The sequence below is a fragment of the Neovison vison genome, chromosome 3, assembly GCF_020171115.1.
Source record: "Neovison vison isolate M4711 chromosome 3, ASM_NN_V1, whole genome shotgun sequence".
Classification (NCBI taxonomy): Eukaryota; Metazoa; Chordata; class Mammalia; order Carnivora; family Mustelidae; genus Neogale; species Neogale vison.
In genome coordinates, this window is record NC_058093.1 from 141388894 (window position 1) to 141402514 (window position 13621).

The 13621-nt window shown below is 42.4% G+C and overlaps 1 protein-coding gene and 1 pseudogene across 1 annotated transcript in view; both read right to left on the bottom strand.

The window, feature by feature from the left end:
- Nucleotides 1–13621, bottom strand: part of ONECUT2 (one cut homeobox 2) — a 46529-nt gene that overhangs the window by 9794 nt on the left and 23114 nt on the right. The window lies entirely within an intron of this gene.
- LOC122903690 lies at nucleotides 9080–9251 on the bottom strand (annotated as a pseudogene).

Below are 13621 nucleotides of genomic sequence, written 5' to 3' on the forward strand. Positions count from 1 at the left end.
AGTCATGATCTCAGGGTCGTGAGATTGAGCCCTGAGCCAGGCTCTGCGCTCAGTGCGGAATCTGCTTAAGATTCCCTCTCCCTCTGCCCCTCCCCACCCATGCTCGCTCTCTCTCAAAAATAAATAAATCTTTAAAAAATTAGAAGTTAAGTTTAGGAATTCATAATTTCAAATGGCTTTCCAAGACTTACTCAATGGTAGATGTACTGCCCGGAGAGCTAATGGCAAATAAAAGGTTAAAGATATTTGTTTTCTTTGTGAAGTTGTCTCATGGTCAATTCCCAGCCTCACAGGAAAGGTAAGACCGTGATGTGTGGGGCGCCTGGGCAGCTCGGTGGGTTAAGCCTCTGCCTTCGGCTCAGGTCATGATATCGGGGTTCTGGGATCGAGCCCTGCATCAGGCTCTCTGCTCAGCAGGGAGCCTGCTTCCCCCCTCTCTCTCTGCCTGCCTCTCTGCCTACTTGTGATCTTTGTCAAATAGATAAACAAAATCTTTAAAAAAAAAAATACCATGATGTGTTTTCATGTATGTGTCAGAGATCCTAATAGGCTTGGGACCACTGCTGTTTCTTAACATCATGAATTTATTTCCAAATACATTCTACATATGATGGGTATTGTTAGCCCCTAATAAATAACGCAGAAGGGTCATGTTCTCCTTGCATTCAGTAAAAACTTTCCCTGAGTAGTTCAATGTGATCTTGCCAGGTGCGGGGTGGGGGTATAGGAGGAAGTCATGGGGGTGTGCACTTGTCAGCGGTCACTTGACCTCCAAGTATACGGGCTTGGAAAATCTGCTAAGGAGAATCAATGTCCTCTTTCAGATGGAGAGCCTGAAGCTGCCCACTTAGGAGGGCTTGTGCAACGTGGGAGAGCAACTCTCTCTAGCAAGGAGGGAACACACACACCAGGGCTGGAGCTGTGCTGGAAAAGCCACCTGGATTGTGCAGGAAAAACCAATGACAAAGGTAAGTTCATATACATAGCTCCAACCTTGTTCCAAGAAACCTATGGGTTTTCCTTTTTAAGTTTTTATTTGAACTCCAGTGAGTTAACATACAGTGTGATATTAGTTTCAGGTGTACAATATATTGATTCATCACTTCCACATATGACCCCGTGCTCATCACGACCAGAGCACCCCTGCATCCCCATCACCTCTATAGCCCATCCTCCTACCCACCTCCCCCTGGTAACCATTTCTGTAGTTAAGAGTCTATTTCTTGGTTTGCCTCTCTCTCTCTTTTTTCCCTTTGCTCCTTTGTTTTGTTTCTTGAATTCCACATATGAGTGAAATCAGACACATGAAAAGATGCTCAACATCACTGATCCTCATGGAAATGCAAATCAAAACCACGATGAGATACCACCTCACACCTGTCAGGGGGGCTCAGATCGACAACACAAGGAACAGCGAGTGTCGGCGAGGCTGCAGAGAAAGGGGGACCCTACTGCACTGTTGGCCAGAAGGCAAACTGGTGCAGCCATGCAGGGAAACAGTGTGGAGGTTCCTCAAAAAGTTGAAAATATTACTACCTTACGAGCTACCAACTGCACTACTAGGTATTTAACCAAAGGATACAAAAATACTCCTTCGAAAGGATGCTCACACCCCAGTGTTTACAGCAGCGTTATCCACAACAGACAAATGGAAACAGCCCAAGTGTCCACTGACTGATGAATGGATAAAGAAGATGTGATGGATATACACAATGGAATATTACTCTGCCATAAAAAAGAATGAAATTTTGCCATTTGCAGTGACATGGATGGCCCTAGAGAGTATTATCCTAAGTGAAATAAGTCAGAGAGACCTATGGGGTGCAGGTAAGAAGAAGGAGATAAACTCCCTTTACCTCCTTGCTCTGAGGAGGTCCAGGAGGGTCCCCTGTCTTTGGAACTAAGGATATGCAGATATCCAAGAGCTCTGAAAGCAATAACAGGATCCCCCACATTCAAAGAGGGAAGCAATAATAGAGACGCTACATTCTCTGATGGTACATATTTAATGTTCCAAAAGCCATCAATGCTGGTAAGTCTTAGCAATGCAGACTTCTCAGACCGCAAAGACTATGAGCTGGCACAGTGCTGCAGGGACAGGGAGAAAAGGGGTCTGACGCACACGACTGAGGGCTCCAGCTCTACACATTGGCCCCTGAGGGCCGGGGTGGCACAGACCTGTGAGGTGGGAGGGCTTGATGGGGGGGAGGGGTTGCAAGGGACACGAGCTCCTCAAATCACTGAATTATTGGGCGCCGTCTAAAATTTGGAAACTATAAACAGTTTGCACTTAAATGCTTTGCAGTTTTCCCTGCCTCCCTCTGATTCCTGACCTTGGTCCTGATCACTACAGAGCCAGTAAGGTGAAATTGGCCCCTGAGAGCTAAACAAACTCTAACTTCACTCTGGTTTCTGCAAATGTCCCTGGCCTGAGTCAGATGAGAAACTTAATGGCTTTATCTCCAGGTTGGGAGCTGGCTTTCCTCACGGATCAGAAGCCAGTCCACTCAGACCGTGGAGCCAGTGACATCCAGACTGCCATCTATTGGAGAGGCCAAGAGCAGAGACAGGGAGGACCCGCCGCACAAATGGACTCGGAGTCACTCTTGGCTGTTGGGTTGAGCCTTCCATCATTCCCTTTGAACTGGGAGTGCAGGCAGAACCCTGGCGAGAAAACCCTCTAAACCATTTGGCAGATTTTCCTGGACAGGCCTGGCAGTCCAGGTTGAAGGATTACACGGCAGGGAGAAAGCTGTTCCTGGCTTCTTAGAGCAAATATGAGCTGGGGATGGGGTAGTGGGGGTGGGGAAGGGTAGAGAGAGAGGGAGAGAGAGGGAGAAGGGTGAGAAGCATCGACAGAGCACGGGGGCCGTGCCCACGTGAGCACACACGGACACCCCTCACTCGGGAGACCCCTCCGGAAGGAGTCATGTCCAAAATGCAGAAATGCCAGCAGTCCCAGGAGGTTTGGGGTCACCCCTGAGTACCTGAGCCACCCCTGAGGCTTCACTCCAGATGTGGGGCACATTTCTGTCCACCTGGGTATCCCTGCATACCCTCTTCCCGTCTGGAAACGTGGATGATACATGATAAATCTCTAGGGCGCCTGGGTGGCTCAGTGGGTTAAGTCTCTGCTTTCAGCTCAAGGTCATGAGCTCAGGGTTCTGGGATCAAGCCCCACATCAGGCTCTCTGCTTGGGGGGGGAGCCTGCTTCCCTTTCTTTCGGCCTGTCTCTCTGCCTACTTGTGATCTCTCTCTCTGTCGAATAAATAAAATCTTTAAAAAAGAAAGAAAGGAAGGAAGGAAGGAAAGTGTCCGCTTCTCCTCTATCCCATGCCCCTGCCTTGGCTTGGGTGTTGGGAGGGTTATCATGACAAATGATAGAGCAACTCCCTGATGTCCATTTATTGTCAAATGAAAGGCAGTCAGCCAGCGGCCCTTCTTGTTTCCTGCACCTCAAAGACATTCTCTGAAGGAAACAGGTTTTATTTCCTGTCTTTACTTTTACCTTCAATATAAAGGCACTGGAGGGGACTCAGGAAACAGCGGTTCTCGGATGCCTGACAACTTTTGTAGGTAGCGGGAGAGCCAGAAAAAGGCCCAGGTGGCCCCAGAAGGTGAATCTTGGAAGGAGGGCGCCAACCCTTGGCCCGTCCCGCAGCCCTGCACTCCCCAGCTGCTCCTAAAAGCAGGTTCTGTGCCCCCAGAGCTCGGGCGTGCGCACCTTCAGCTTCTGCTTCCCTTTAGCAGAAGCTCTGAGTGCAGAAGGGACCAAGTTTCTAACAGCGGATGTTTCAGGACAGCTGGGAAAACCACCGAGTGCCGGCACGGCAACGCTTTAGAGACCACGCGGTTCCATCCTTTATCCTGGATGGGGCAGTGTGAGGCTCTCAGACAGGCCACGCGTAGCCCACGACTGAGCACAGCTAGTCTGTGCGGAGCCCGGAGAAGCCAGATTCTCTCACTTCTACTCCAGTAGGACTTTCCTTTCCCAGCTGGCTATTAGAATAAATCTTTTGGGGGCACTTGGCCTTTGAAATGATAATTTCTGGTGATTAATTCTGCTGATGACAAAGGAAGAGCTTTCCTTCTGCAGCATGGCTGCATTCCTGCAGGCTATCTTGGAAGTCGTGAGTTGCTCAAACGAACACTTCATTCTGGGTAGAAACGTCTGGCTGAAAATGGCTAAGGGAGCCAGTGAAGCGGCTCCCAACTTCCCATTAAAATCATCTCAGAAAACCGAGAGCAGGAGGTAAAACTCGCCCAACTGAAAGCCAGGCCTGCAGTCGACCTGTATGAGGCCATCTCTGAGGAACGTTCAACTCAACACAAGGCCAGTGCAACTAGGCTGAAAAATAAGATCTGAGTTGGAAAAACAAAACAAAACACAAAAAACCCCAAAACCTGTTTCCCCCAGTTGTTCAGAAATTCAAATCAAGCAGCCAGCACTTGTCCCGGTAGGTCCGTCCTGAAACAGTGCTTTCCACTCCCCTCACCTACTCATTGAGAACTGGAACTCTCAGGAAATAATCAGGGGAGACAACCTGGGGGCAGGGGGCGGAAGAGAAGCACCAGCAGTGGTAGGTCACAGCGTGGAAGGCTGAGTTCCCGAAGGTGCTCTAGGCGAGCCAGGACAAGAGGAGCGGTGCGGGATATGGGGACACGGGGGCTGGGGTGCGGGGCATGGGGACGGATGCACGGACGGTCTTTTCAGCAAGCAGAGCTGAATCCAAGGCCGTCCAGCAGAGTCAAACGAGAAGAAACCTGGGCGGCTGGTAGGAGCCGGGTAGGTGTGTCCGTTGGCCCTTCTGTGCCGGTCTCAGAGGGTGAGTCCACGGACCTCCAGGAAGGATGTCGTCAGGAAAACACACACCGTTTCTGTTAACCACATCGGGCCTGATGGGGTTTTTCTCATTTGAGAATGAATCAGAGGAAATTCTTCTGATAATATCTTATAGAAACTTAAAGAGTGTTTTAGAGTATCATGTGGTATCTCAATATGATGTAAAAGGAGATGGTTTCTATGAAACAAACAGAAAACGGTTAAGAAAACAGAACTCTCTAAGTAACAGTATGTAATTAAAAAAAAAAGTATGACGAGGTGAGAAAGATAAAAACTTGCAGGAGAATGAGAAATACACAGCACTGGAGGAAGCACAGAGCAACACTGACGGGGTAGTCGCAATGCTAGAATTTCTGTCAGTCCTTGCCTGTAGGAAGACATTCTCAGGTACATACGGACTCAGAAAAGGGTGTCTACAGACGTGATGAAAAAAAAAAATAACTGAAGACACACTCTAGCCTACTCGGTATACGATCAGAATTAAAAGCTAAAGAATGTTCTATTGCCCTCAAAAAAGAATTGGCTAACAGCCCCATGTGGCTATGAATACCCCTGAACTCAACCCAAACATCCGAAGGAATATCCTTACATGAACAAACGTCGCCTAGGGAAAGCCTACAGCAATGACTCTGTCTCCTTTTCCAACAGGATCTCAGTAATGTTTACAAACAAATAATGTCATTATTAATGTTTTTCATTAGTATATAGTTTGAATAAAAACAAATCCTCTGGAGAAGTAGTTCCCTCTTTCAGAGTGAAACACCAGATTCATAAGTCCAGTTAAAAATGATTTCAGGGGGCACCTCAGTGGCTCAGTGGGTTAAAGCCTCTGCCTTTAGCTCGAGTCATGATCTCAGGGCCCTGGGATCAAGCCCTACGGGTTCTCTGCTCAGCAGGGAGCCTGCTTCTTCCCCTCTCTCTGCCTGCCTCTGCCTACTTGTGATCTCTGTCAAATAAATAAATAAAATCTTAAAAACATACTTCATGTATGTCAAATCGACAAAAAAGAAAACAACTATGTCTACAACAAGAAGAAAAAAACTAGAAGGAAATGCCTCCGAGTGTTCAGGTGAGGCCTGAAAGCACCACTACTATCCAGTATTGTGCTGAGAATGTGATCAATGCAGTGAGAATAAGAAAAAAACAGATGAGGGAAAATTTAGACAGGAATGAAACTAATTAATGGCAGATGTCTATATAATTTGAGTGCTCGTTGTTTGATAGGCTTTATTTGGAAGGTATTAACTCATTTAATTTTTACAATCAACCTAGGAGGGAATTTGCAGTGAATGACACTGAGTCACAGAAAATAAAGCAAATTACTGAAGGTTACAGAGTGAGTAAAGGAGCTGGATACAAAGTCAGGTGGTCAGATTCCAGACTCCTTGTACCTAACAGCTACCTACACTGCTTCTAGTTATAACAGAACACTAGTTATATAAGTTAATATGATTTTTTTTAACCCAGAGAACCCAAGAGCCTCAATGCTGAAATTACTAGTAAACAGATAAACTATTAAAATTAATATGAAAATTTAGCAAGGTTCATGGACTCAGTATCAGTAGACAAAAATCTTCTATAACATAACACACAGAAAATGAAAAAGATACCACTTATAACAGGAGCAAAATATCAAGTATGTAGCACTAAATCTAATAGTAGGTGTGCAAAATTTTGACAGAGAAAACTATAAGCTTTGTTGGAGAAATTAAAGAATATCTAAATAATATTATACTCAATATCCCATTACTCAATATTATGGAGTTTAATTCTCTCCATGGTGAGCTATAGATTCAATCAAATCTCTAAGGAAATTCCCAGCTGTTGGCTCTCCATTCCTCCTTTTCTCCTTTCTTGCCTTTCAGTTTTGGGGATTTGACAAGCTGATTCTGTAATCTTTATGAGAATGCAAAAAATCAAAGGATGGTCAAGCTAGTCTCGCTAAAAAGAAAAAGATAGGAAGACTTGTTGTCTCAACCATCAAGACCTTTAATAAGTCTATCATGGTGTGGTACTGGGATAAGGACAAATAACTAGACCAGTGGAAGAGAGGACAAAGCTCACAAACAGATCCATGCACATATAGACACTTGATTTAACAACGAGATTTAATGACACTCGATTTAATGACAAGTGCTGTTTAATGACAATGCCGCTGCAGAATATAAAGAGAGTGTGTTCTTTCCAATAATGGAGCTGGGATAACTGGATAGGCATTGGGGCAGGGCTTAATTCTTAACCCCTACCTTCACATAGGGATTAAGAATAAGTTCTGCACAGATCACAGACCTTCATGTTAATGGCAAAACAATAAGGTTTATAGTGGGTAATGTGTAAGGTCCTATCCTCATAATCATGGGACAGATTTCTTTTTTTTTAATTTTATATTTTTTATAAACATATATTTTATCCCCAGTTTTTTTTAAATTTTTTTTATAAACATATATTTTGTGGGACAGATTTCTTTTTTTTTTTTTTTTTTAAAGATTTTATTTATTTATTTGCGAGAGAGAGACAGTGAGAGAGAGCATGAGCGAGGAGAAGGTCAGAGAGCGAAGCAGACTCCCCATGGAGCTGGGAGCCCGATGTGGGACTCGATCCCGGGACTCCAGGATCACGCCCTGAGCCGAAGGCAGTCGTCCAACCAACTGAGCCACCCAGGCGTCCCTGTGGGACAGATTTCTTAAGACTCAAAAAGTACTAACCAAAAGGGAAAAGATTCACGAATTAGAACATATTAAAATTAAGAAATCTGCATATCAAAAGACACGAATAAGAGAATAAAAGGAAGAAAAGAGAGAAAGGGAGAGTAAAAGAGAGCCATGGATATTTGCAGCACATTAGACAGACAAAGGGCCCGAATCCAGAATACATAAAATCTCTTGGAAAGCAATAAAAAAATGTCAGACATCTCAATAGAAAAACAGGCAAAGACTTGAACAGGCACTCACCAGAAGAGGAAATCCAAATTTCCAGTAATTATACAAAAAGGCACAATTATTAGTCATCCAAAAATTACAAATTAAAAACAACATTACACATCCATCAAAATGGCTTAAATGTAAACTAAGTGCTGGCAAGGGAGAACTCTCCTGCACTGCTGGTGGGACTGTAAATTGGTACAACGTTTTAGGAAACTATTTGACAGCATCTCATAAGGCTGAACATACACATGTCCTATGACCCAGAAATTCTTCCTCCTACATAGACTGTCTTGTTGTAGATGCTGTCATACACTGGCAATATTCAATCTGCTTTACAATGATTTACTAAGCAATCTATTTATGTTTCATCACTCCTTGTATACATGTTTTCTTTTATATTAATACATTTTAAAAAGCAATAGGTTTTCCGTACACCAGACATAACCTATTAGAAAATGCATCAGAAAGAGAAATTTACAATAATACAAGTACCTGGGAATAACTATTAGCAAAAAAATGGAAAGACCAAAGCTAAAACTTTTCTTAATGAAAATACAAACAAAAATTTGGATAAGTGAACTCATGCCTTATATATAATTGGAAAGGTCAAAATAATAAATAAATTGAAACTGACTCTATAATTCTTGGGAGAATGAAAGGGCAGGAAAGGCTAGGAAAATGCAGAAACAAAAGATGAAGAGGTAAAACATGCTTTACCAGATCTCAAGACTGTATAAAACAAAAATAATTTTTGTAGTGTGATGCTGACATGGGAATTGATAGATCAATAGTCGAGAATAGAGTTCAGAAACAGACCCAAGTATATAGAAGAATTTAATAGATGTAAAGAGAATACTGTATTTCAAAGTCTAAGAAAGGGATGAATTGTTCAGAAACTAGTGATGGATTAAGTGGTTATCCATTCAAGGAAAAAAATTGACACCAACGTCACATCATTTACAAAAAGAAATTTCTAACAAAGAAAGAGTAAAGCTATCAGCACACTTAATGGTAAGAGACTTGAAGCTTTCCCACTAAGATGAGGTACGAGGGAGGAGACAAGGCAAGTGACCCCTCTCACCACTCCTTTTCAACACTATACTGGAAGTCCTTGCTAATGCAAGAAAGGAAGTAAAAGGTATACAGATTGTGAAAGAGGACATAAAAATTTGTTTATAGGTAACATGTTCATCTCTGCAGAAAATCCCAAAGAATCAAAACAAAACAAAAAACAAACCCCCAAAACTAAAACTCCTGGAACTAACAGCAATTAGAATGAGGCTGCAGGATGCAGGTTAATATACAAAAGTCAATTGCTTTCCCATATACCAATAATGGGTAAGTGGAATTTCAAATTAAGAACATAATATAATTTATATCAGCATCCAAAAGAGTTGAAGAGTTGGAAGAAGTTGAAATTTATACTTAGGTATAAATCTAATATATACTACACTTGATCTTAGCCAAAAGGCCGAGAAGTGACAGACAGACAGACAGACAGACACACACAACACACACACAAGATCTATGAGAAAAAGCACAGATTCTGATGAACAAAATCTAAGAACTAAGTAAATGGACAGGTATTTCATGTTCATGGATAGGAGGACTCACTACTGTCAAGAGGTCAGTTCTTCCCGACTTGAACTATAGAGTTGGCACAATCCCAATCAATCCCAGTAATTTATTTTATGGATATTGACAAACTGATTCTAAAGTTTATACAGAGAGAAAAAGACCCAGAATAGCCAACACCAACTTGAAGAGAACAAAGTTGGAGGGCGGACACTACATGACCTCGAGTCTTCCTATAAAGCTACAGTAGTCCAGGGACCCCGGGGTGGCTCAGTGGGTGGAGCCTCTGCCTTCAGCTCAAGTCATGATCCCAGGGTCTTGGGATGGAGCCCCGCATTGGCTCTCTGTTCAGCAGGGAGCCTGCTTCCTCCTCTTTCTCCGCCTGCCTCTCTGCCTACTTGTGGTCTCTCTCTCGGTCAAATAAATAAATAAAATCTTAAAAAAAAAAAAAAAAAAGAAGCTACAGTAGTCCAAATAGTGTGGTGTTGGTGAAAGAATGACAAACAGACCACTAGGACAGAATAGAGAGCCTAAAAATGAACCCCTATGATTATAGTCAACAGATACAATGGAGCAAAGATAGTCTCTTCAACAAATGGGCTGGAACATCTGGATATCCGCACGTTAAAAAAAAAAAAAAGAATGCAGACATAGACATAACATCCACAAGCACAAAAACTGACCGAAAATGAATCAGAGACCTACCTGTAAAACACAAAGCTATAAAACTAGAAGGTAACTAAGGAGAAAACGGAGATGACCCTGAATGTGGTGGTATCTTTTTAGAGATGACACTGAAGACACAATGTATGAAAGAAATAATGGATAAGCTAGACTTCATGAAAATTAAAAATTTCTGCTCTGCAAAAGCTAACATTAAAAGAATTAGAAGACAAGCCACAAATTGGGAGAAAATATTTGCTAAAGACCCGTCATAAAGAATTGTTACCCAAAATATACGAAGTACTCTTAAAACCCCCACAAAAACAAAACCAAAAACACCCTTAACAAGAAAAGAAACATTCCAATTTAAAAAATGGGCCAATGACCTTAACAGAGACCTCACCAAAGAAGTTACACAGATGGCAAATGGCAAATAAGCATATGAAAAGATGTCCCATATGTCAGCAGGGAAATATGTAAATTAAGACAACACTCTGATTACCACCACACACCCATTTGAATAACCAAAATTCTAACGTCAGTCCAGAGCATGGACATCACATACTGGCAAGGATGTGGAGTATCAGCAACTCTTACACATTGCTGGAAGGAATGCAAAATAATAGTTACTTTGGAAGACAGTTGGGCAGTTTCTCACAAAACTGAACATACTCTTACCATATGATCCAGAAATTGGGCTCCCTGGTATTTACCCGAAAGTGTTGACAACCACATCCGCACAAACTCTCGCACACAGATGTTTAGGGCAGTGTTACTTCTAAGTGCCAAAACTCAGAAACAACCAAGATGTCCCTCAGCAAGTGAGTGGGTGAATAAACTCTGGTCCATCCAGACAGTGGAATGTTTATTATTTAGCACGAAAATGAAAGGAACTATCATGCCATGAGAAGACATGGAGGACTCTTAAGTGCTTATCTCTAAGAGAAGGAAGCCAATCTGAAAAGGCTACATATTGTGGGATTCCAACTACCTGACGTTCTGGAAAAGGGAAAACTATGGAGATGATACAAAGATCACTGACGACCTGGGGAAGGGAAGGGAAGAGATGAACAGGCACAGCACAGAGGAGTTTCAGGGCAGTGAAAATACTCTGTGTGATAATAATGGATATGTGGCATTAGACATTTGTCCAAACCCACAGAATGTACAACACCAAGAGTGAACACCAAGGGAAACTATGAGCTTGAGTGATTATGATATGTCAATTCAAGTTCCTTCTACAAAACAAAACAAAACAAAACAAAAAAAGTGTACTGTTCTGGTGTAGGATGTTGACAGCAGGATAGGCGGTGCACGTGTGGGGCAGGAGCTATATGGGAATTCTCTGTAGCCTCTTCTTTATTAAATGCTGTAAACTGAAAACTCTTGTAGAAAAAACAGTCTTAAAAAAATAAAGAGCCAAATGTTTAAAAATTACCCAAGAAGCAAAATGTATGAAATAGAACAACACAAAAAGGTTAATTTGATCACATGAAAGTGAAAAGAAACCTGATTAAACTTCAAAACATAAAGAGTTTGGGAGAAAATGTTGGCAGTATATAAAATAAAGGAGTATTAGCACTCAGAATCAAAAGAAGTACAAAAAAAAAGAAAAAGAAAACGAAAAGAAAAACAAATCAGCAAATTAAAAAATGGGCAAAGCACGTGAACAGAACATTTTCAGAGAAGGAAATATATATAACCAGTAGGTCTGTGAAAATATTCAGGCTCACCAGAAAGAAATGATGAACATGTAAATTAGACCAACACAAAATGCCATTTTTACCCATCAAGAATGGAAAAAAAAAAAAAAAAGGAAGGATGGACAATGCATGAACTGTTTGCAAGTGTGGGTGAAACAGGTGTTTTCCTGCATTGCTCAGTTTGGTCATCTCTATCAAAATTCAAACATGTGCTTCTCCATCACCCAGCACTCCAGCTCTGAGTGTGTGCCCTGGGGAGTCCTCGCTCACACACCCAGGGACGTGTGCCCAAGGCTGTTCACTCAACACTGCCCAGAAAATCCAGCAAACAGCAAAACATGGACAGTCCAACTGTCCATCTGTACAAAAGTGGCTAAGGAAATGAAAACAGCCATGCCATGGGGTACAGTGCAGCAGATCTGGGTTGGGTGGATCTCAGTTACACATAGAAACCAGGTGCTCTGACCACTGAATGAAAGCGGCAAGCTTCAGAATGGCGTGTGCTGTGCCACAGGACTCGTGCCAAAGCAGAACACCGCACAAACCTCGGAGATACACATTTCTGTGGGTACCAGCCTCCGTAAATAAACACATTGGAAGTACCTGGATTGGCAGACACCGCTGTAGCTCTAAGAGTGTCCATAGTGGGCAGTGATAGATAGACCGGAAGGGCTGCTGAGGGGCAAAGTCAGTTGAGTGTCTGACTCTTGGTTTCAGCTCAGGTCATGATCTTAGGGTTATGAGACTGAGCCCCGCGTTGGGCTCCACACTCAGCCTGGGGTCTGCTTGAGGTTCTTCTCTCCATCTCTCTCCCTCTGCCTTGTGTTCCCCTCTCCTCCTATCCCTGCTTGTGTTCTCTCTCTCTCTAAAATAGATGAATTAATTAAAAACAAAAAAAGGAGCATGGAGTCTGCTCGAGGTTCCCTCTCTCCCTCTGCTACTCCTCCTGCTCACGCATGTTCACACTCTCTAAAATAAATAAATTAATTTTAAAAAGAGACTGGAGAGCACCTGGGTGGCTCAGTGGGTTAAAGCCTCTGTTTTCGGCTCAGGTCATAATCTCAGGGTCCTGGGATCGAGCCCCGCATTGGGCTCTCTGCTCAGTGGGGAACCTGCTCCCCACCTCCCACCTAGCTCTCTGCCTACCTGTGATCTCTGTCTGTCAAATAAATAAATAAAATCTTTTTAAAAAAAGAGAGACTGGGATTACAGGAGGTGAGCAAAGGAGACTTCATCCTGATCATGAAGGTTTTGAGTTTTTACACAGAGAATGTTTTGATGCATTACCTAAGTAACTAAAAAATAAATTTAATAAAAGCGAAGTATTAATATGGTTGTCTTTGGGTGGTGGAACATTTTAGGTTTTCTATTTTTCTGCTGTCTAATTTTTACAATTAAGAACACACTACAATATAAATGACCATCTATTTTTTTAAAATTGTGCTAAAATACACATAAAAAATTGACCACCTTAACCACTTTTAAGTGTACAGTTCATTAGTGTCTAATATATTCACATTATTATGCAAGCAACTGCCAAAACTTTTTCATCTTGTTAAGACGGGAAACTCTAGATCTGTTGAATAACAACCTGGCCTTCCTCCTCTCCCCAGCCCCTGGCAACCACCATGTCTCTCACTGTTTTTATGAATTTGATGACTTTAGATACCTCATATAAATGAAGTCACCAGTATCTGTCTTTTAATGACTGTCTTATTTCACTTAGCATAATGTCCTCAAGGTTCATCCAGAACCTTGTCAGATGTTCCCTCCTTCCTAAGGCTGAATATTACCCCATTTTATGTGTATACTATATCTTATTTATCCATCTATTTTTTAAAAAAGATTTTATTTATTTATTTGAAAGAGGAGGAGGGAGAGAGAGATCATGGGCAGGGGGAGGGGGCAAAGG